Source organism: Lingula anatina, chromosome 7 (assembly GCF_051362555.1).
Source record: "Lingula anatina isolate TDL-2025a chromosome 7, LinAna3.0, whole genome shotgun sequence".
Taxonomy (NCBI): Eukaryota; Metazoa; Brachiopoda; class Lingulata; order Lingulida; family Lingulidae; genus Lingula; species Lingula anatina.
In genome coordinates, this window is record NC_141773.1 from 9,480,387 (window position 1) to 9,488,290 (window position 7,904).

Consider the following 7,904-nt stretch of genomic DNA (forward strand, 5'->3'; position numbering starts at 1 on the left):
CAACTGTTCACTTTTGGCTTAGGGTGCTTTCCCAGAGATTTAGATCGATCTAAATATTAAAATTTAGATCGACCTAACTCCCTGGGGGTTCACGCTAAATTGCAGTCAGCCAAACGGGCACCATAGTTAATTACCCAATTACAGCTTTTAGTAGGCGGAACAGATGCTTAAGCCGGCCAAGCTGACAGTAATCTAGTGAATCTCCCCACAGGGATAGATCGATCTAAAAATCTATGGAAATGGGGTGTTAGTTTCTATATTTAGAGCAGCACAGGCTATAAAAGGGTGGTCTTGCATTATTTCAAACACAGAAATGGCTAATCAGCAATTTCTTGTAGAATTGAGTGATAAATTACATGCAAGATTGCATAACACACAGGAGAGATACTGTTGGCTGTGGACTGGGGGCACCACTTGTTCCAGTGGGGTTCGTTATGGGATGATGAGGGTTATATTTCCTGGGGCCAGACACTCCGTTACTGTTGGAGTGCACAGGGTGGCATTTATGCTGAAGGAGAGGATTTTAAACATACCGAGAGGGATAGAAGTATCTCAACTGTGTGGAGTCAATCTGTGCTATAACCCCAATCATCTCACAGCAGAGCCTCACGGAATCAACAATAACAGATTACATTGTCGTTATGTGGGCAGGTGCCTCTGACACAGACAGAGGTCAAATTGTGTACATGATAATTGTTATTATTATTGCTGTTATAATTATTATTAATTTTACATTTACTTAATTTATAGATTTCTCAATTATATTTCTAAGTTTTAAGACTAGAAGGAAGACCAACAAACTTTTTTATATTTCACAACCAGTTTATTACAGAGTAGTATCTTGAAATACATTTTCTTTTAATTACATGCTCTCTTTGAATAGCTGTGATCTTCTGTGGTCATTACTTTTCAATGCTTTAGATATGTCATATCTTTTGTAACGGCTAAAGATTCTCCTTCTAGCTCTTAACTTAAATGCAACTGTCTTTTTGTGATTTACTCTCATTTTCATCTGTTTTTCATCTTTCTCCATTATTCCGTAAGTGAACTGCACTGTGAATCCTGCCTGTGAAGTTCCAGAAAAAGCTGACAACTTAATCATTAGTTTTCTGAAATGTTCGGTTTAAAGACTCCACTTTTGTCTGTTGGTATTTAGTTTTGTTGATTCAGTTGCCCTTGGGCCCAGTCTATAACTTAGGCACTGTCTTTGGATGTGCATATCTTCAGAGTTGCTAAGGTCTAGTTTGCCTTTCTGAGGGAAAATAGTTTCTGAGCCACCTTTACATACATAAGAGTTCTTTAAACAATTTTGACAATCAGCACTGTAGCAACTAATTATAGAGTCAGTGACATAACTCAGTGCTCTTTTAATCAATTCTATGTCCCCTTTATTTGTTTTAAAGCAAGCATCAATTCAGAATAGCAACCCATTGCTATGCACTGAGCAAAGCGTTTTTGCATTTTGTCTCTTGTGTATTTTGTTTCTCCTGGAAACACTTGACAGGTAAATGGTTCTTTTTCTATTTGTTTTTTCAGAGCTTTGGTGAAGTGGCATGTGTCTCGAAGACTTTCAACACTGTCACATGCAGAGTGGGCTCGGCTATCACCCTCAGTGGCTAAGGCACCAACTGTGACTGCTCTCCAGAAATTTCCTCAAGGATCTGCTGCATGGCACGTTTCTGCTCTCCAATGCTGTCGTCTTCTGGTGGATTGGCCATGCAGACTCCACTGTTCTCTGGACAGGAGACATCTTCCCCTCTACTTCTGAGCAGGTGAGCTGTGTGGCATAACTTGTTACCAGTGTAAACACCAATAATGTCTTTCTGGCTGGTCACATTTTCTGCTACAGTGTACTGAGTGGCTGGCTGGTATGGTGTTTTGTTCCCTCCACTGAACAGACTATTATTATATCTCCCATCTCCTTTCACTGCTATGGGCTGTCCTCCATACCTTCTCAGATCTTGAATGCGACGTAGATTTTCACGGCGCTGTTGCATGTCAGCTTTGTTTAGCTCCATTATAGCTGCACTGACTTTGTTAGCTTGCTTTTGCATGGATGATGGGCTGGTCGGGGTCACATTGCTTGCCATTAGAATCTGTCTCATTGCTGTGTTAGAGATCATATTTTGAGACAGGCCTAATTGCAAGCCTGCGTTCACCGTTGCTGCTCTCAGGCCACGCTGCTTGCTTTGGACTTCATTGTACAGTTTCTGCTTCCTTCCCTGTCCTGTACTGACATGTGTCACATTTTAGTCCCATTGACCAAGCCACTCCCCACTTGCTCTCTGCCTCTCTGTCCCAAACCATTGAGCCAGTGCACTCGGCTGTACGCTCTGACAAGACTTTGTTGACCAGATTGACAATTTTTTCTGCTGAAACCAACTTGTATTCATCATCTGGGGGTTGGTGCTGGATGCTGGACAAACTCTCTGACTTGACCCTCCTATGTCCACGTATGTTGGGTGCATCAGGGTTGCTGCTGAGGGTTGTTGGTGGCCCGACAGTGGGTGGAGAGGAGGCTGCCTGGTACAACTCTTGGCTGAGTCTCATGTATCTTCTCACAATAGGCTCTGGAGGCTGGTCAGACTTCTATCTTGCATTGGATAGCATGTGTCCCTTCACAAATACACTTTTTCTTTGTTTTTTTCCAGCTGCCTTTACGGTACAAATGGTGGTAAGAGAGTGACTACTGAGACATGAGCCAGGGATAGGGCATTTAATAGCATCAGCTGCCCATTGTCTCTCCCAGGTGTGCAGGAAAGCAGGGTACATGACAACAAAAGGTGTGAACAGTGATCGGAAGTGGAAGTCCCTGTTAACAGCAAACTGCATGGCCCCAGTGCAGGGGGGGGGGGGGTACCCAGCCTAGCAGTGAGTATTATGCAGGGAAGGACAGGAAGCCTGATATCCTGTATCCTCACAACACACACAAACAAACATAAACAACAGTTGTGACAATTAACCTTGCACTTGACTTTAAGTAATTTTTAAATATTTTAAAATCTTTTTATTAGTAATTTTCCACTTCTCACATTTTATTTCTCAGCAAAGTGCACTTAAACTGGTCACAACCAGTTAAGATGCGTATCTCAGATTTTCACACATGTCCATCATCCGGTGTCCAAATTTGAAAACAATTGAAACAAATTTTAGGCACAGAAATTTGCATTTAACTTTTTATCACTCATGAAATTGTGCTTTCTCACCAGGTGCAATGTTGGCTAAAGTGGCCCATACAGCAACCACATTTTCAACTTGACAGGGCTCAGTCACCAAGAGACCATTCTCAGTCATATTGGGTCGGAGCAGTTGGCAGTGTATTAAGGTTTTAATTTTTGGTGTCAGAAGGTAAGAACAGTGGGTGGTGGTTTCTGTGAAGGGCAGAAACCACTAAATCAACCAATCACCAACTGTTATAGACACATGTAGTTCAGTGGGAGAAAATTAGTGCTTTTTTTTCTTTTTTCCTGACATTTCTTGTGTGTTGCTAGGGTTAATTTTGGTATCAACTAGCAGGCTAGGGATTAAATTACTGCCAGTTTTTTTTTTTTTTTTCAGGACCAGGCACAGGTACGGTGCAGTGCAGTTGTGAGACCTCTGGCGGAGGGGTTACTGACTGTGAGTGGTGCAGTGGTTTGTGTACAAACAGAGGGGTGCACATGTTCAAGTGATGCCGGTAAGAAAGTTGAGTTGATGACAGTTTATTTTTTTGCCATTGGGAGTTATGTCAGTGTGTCTGCTGTCCATGGGGATGGGAAATGTTTCACCCAGTGATTTTGTTCATGCAGTTTAGCAGGCATTTCTTAGTATGGTCGTCAATAGGAAATTATTTGGTGGTTTCTGGGAAAATGACAACTGTTCACTTTTGGCTTAGTTTCTATATTTAGAGTAGCACAGGCTGGTCTTGCATCATTTCAAACACAGAAATGGCTAATCAGCAATTTCTTGAAGAATTGAGTCATAAATTGCATGCAAGATTGCATAACACCAGGAGAGATACTGTTGGCTGTGGACGGGGGCACCAGTTGTTCCAGTGGGGTCAGTTATGGGATGATGAGGGTTACATTTCCTGGGGCCGGACACTCCGTTACTGTTGGAGTGCACAGGGTGGTATTTATGCTGAAGGAGAGGATTTTGAGCATACCGAGAGGGATAGAAGTATCTCAACTGTGTGGAGTCAATCTGTGCTGTAACCCCTATCATCTCACAGCAGAGCCTCACGGAATCAACAATAACAGATTACATTGTCGTAATGTGGGCAGGTGCCTCTGACACAGACAGAGGTCAAATTGTGTACATGATAATTGTTATTATTATTATTGCTGTTATTACAGGTAACGGATTATGTCAGAGGACAACGCACCACTAACGCGTTGGGTGATTGAAAAATTCGTCTAATACCTAACTACGCCCCCTTTTTATGAATGGTTGCCGTGGAAAGAAGACAATGAGACCATAAGTAATTAACGCATCGACACTAAGGTTTAACAATGATGTTTTTCTCAAGCCAGCACGTAGCGCGAGCCTTGTCAAAATAAGCTGTTGAAGCCGCAGCGGGACGCCAACACCACTTTATCTTTGCTTGTAATGTAATCCGGTAAACGACGTGTGGCTCGTTGAATCAGCTATTAAGATCGCTTCAGTTAATTATAACCTTGTGGAACGTGCTTGCATCATATATCTCGCTAGACAACTTTATTGACTTATTTCACTATGGATTTGCCGAGCATTACTTAAATTTTACCTGAACAATTTACCGGGCGATCTCGACATTGTGACCCTCACATTGCAGGGCATGACTCGCGTATATGCACAGAGTCTGCTTGATATGAATATACTAATGCTGCCGTGGTTTAATATGTTCTTTAAAACTTCATATTACACTGTAAACATCCTTTCAGGCCACCATTCACAGAAACTTTATTTTCAAAACAATAACTACATTCCGCGTCGAGTCGACTTTGAGCACGCGGCTGATATTTCATTGGCGCCATTTTTTACATGTGCAAGCAACAATGTATCGAACGCGCTAACTACATTGCGACAAAGTCGTTATAGCTTTTAGATAGAACTGTTAAAAGTGCTTATGCACCTCAGTAACCTTTTTGTTTACTTTACACTTTTATATCCAATTGAATTCCAGGTTACAAGTACGGTTACAAAGGTAATTCAGACGATGTAGGCACATGTACATGCCTTATCCGACCACAGTGTTAATTTATTGGTTTGTTTGCGGTCATTTTTATGTTGCCATGTTGCTCACTATTTTTGTTTTAATGTTTCATCTAAAAGTCAACTTAAATTTTATAACTATTAATTGCATGGAATCAACATTTGTTCGGTTAGACTATTAAACTAAATTAGACTTTTAAGTAACAAGTTAAAACTTTAAAACAGTTAAACTTTTAAATTGTGGAAAAAAGATCAAACTAACATTCGAACTAACATATTCACTGCATGCAACGTTCAGTATTATTTTGTTATCAACATTTGCTTGATGGTAAAAGTTGTTGTTTTAAATAGGTCCATTTTTCATATAAAGTAATAAAAGGGCCCTTAAATAGCCTAATTTTCATAAGAATTTTCAGTGTTTAAATTGTTTGTTTTTATTTGCTTCATTTTACAGATTATTGCTTGCTGAAAATTGGATAAAATGTAGGACGTGTTAAGGACAATTAACTTTCTGTAAAAATTATCCAGGTTTGTATTAATGTAAACAAAACTGAATTAAACCTTCTTTAAAATAATGCAATTGTTCTTCATGTACGCATACACATTGTATATTGAATATGTAGACCCCCCTCCCAAGTAAAACGCTTCTAATATATACCCTGTATCCTTTTTTCTCTTCAGACAGACACAATAGAGAATGTGGTCAAACCAAAAATGCTTTTTGGCAAACAGATAACAGATTCATCAGTATAAATAAAAGGAAACACTTCAGCAATTTTTTCTTCTGTTTTTTTTTTCCTGTCTCAGTGAAAACTTAAATACCCCTAGGATGCTACGTGGGCCAAGCGTTCCAAAGTAACACGTACCAGTATCAGCATTCTTCAACAAAAAAAGTTAGAAACATTGGTATCTGCAGTGCAGTAAAATTTGAAAGAAAGACAGAAGACAAAGGCCACTCTCACATCAGGTTTTCTCCCTGTCATTATTTTATATAAGGAGTCTGCTAGTCCTCTGGTTTTCCCTTCTACTTTTTTTTCATCACTACATTCTTGTTTCACCTACAGATGTTATTATAATATATCTTAAATAATAATAAAGCAAAAATGAATATTGCATAGTTTTGGATCACTATAACATATTTTTTCTTATGACGGGGCTGAACCCGATCTCAATCAACAGCCTACAAAGCACATACCAACATCTCAACATTCCGTTTGAGAACGTTCATTTCGAAAAAAGTATTTGTACAAATTTCGAGTGTTGGTAGTGAGTGCTTTCAATCTTTAAGTTGATCTTTGAAATAAAATTACATAAACTGTGATAATTTTGAGCCTTCCAGCAGTATTGTTATATGCGTGCTGATGTCTCTGTCCTTATCGGTATTCATCGGACATACCTCAACAGACAATGGAAGAGGAAGTGACAAAAGAGTAGGAAACTATCAATGCTATCATGAGCCAGCACTAATGTCCCTGAAATAAAGACAGGCGATGGTTATCTGTAACTACCTCTGGTTGAAGAGAATGAGGTGAGAAATCGACCACTAATTACTGTGGCCATAAACTTCGTTATTAACCTAATTTGCCTTCTCCACCTAGATCTCGAAGCCCAGTCTATCACGATGCAAATATTTACGTCTGTGACCACATTCTGTACACCGCAACGTATACCAAATAATATACGTACATTGCGAACAAAATTAAAACAAATATATATAAAAAGCAACTGTCACACGCATGAGATGGACAGTGAATCGTTCAGCTATTCGGGGGATAAAACCATCTGACTCAACACACTTCATGACAAAGAACGTTCACACAAAAGAAAATGATAAGATAATAAAAACAATTACGGAACGCCACCCTACAATACATATCAACCCACTTTTTTAATTATTTACCAGGGGTGAAGGATGCGAACATTATTTGTATCTATATTTATAACAAATGTTTCACTGCCACCCCTTTACCCAGTACACACGACAGCTACCGCTCATATTTGTGTAGTGAAGATGGATGAGATAGCATATATGAACTGATACAGAGTTTTTTTTTCTGTTTTAGGAAAGTGATCTTCGTTTTGTACTGCATTTTGTACTGTTTACTAAACTAGTAATTAACCAGCGAGGGGTAGGTTAAGAGTGCAATTAGCTCGTTACTAACAAAGAACTGCAACTCTTGTTAACGCGTAAGGGCAGCTAAGACTTCTATCAACTTGTGTCGCTAAAAATAATCATAGTGCGGTTTCAGGAAAGTGATCTACTGCGTTTTGTGATGTTAAGTAAACTAGTAATTAACCAGCGAGGGGTAGGTTAAGGATCAGGGGCGTAACCTGACCTTTTAGAATTCTAAGCACAGATTTTCAAAATTCCCAGGTATGGTTAAATGTAAATTTAAAATAAATTTAATTCGCCAAATATCATAGCTAAGTTTTCACCAGTAATAAAATCATCAGATAAAATTAAATACATTGCAGCTATTCAATTAAGTTCCATTACATCATTTCACCCAGAACCAAGCCATTTTTCTAGGATTGGGATACAGGCTGTCCAAAATGGGGTGGGAGTGTGATGAAGTGGAAAATATTTTATAAAATAATAAGTATCAATGGGAAGGGAGGGTTAATAACAATCGATAACGATCTGCCGCTGACACTCTTTTGCGAACCAATTCCCATGAATGAATATGAAAATTGCCTCTTCGTCTTGCTTAGATCGAGAACGATCTCCGGCT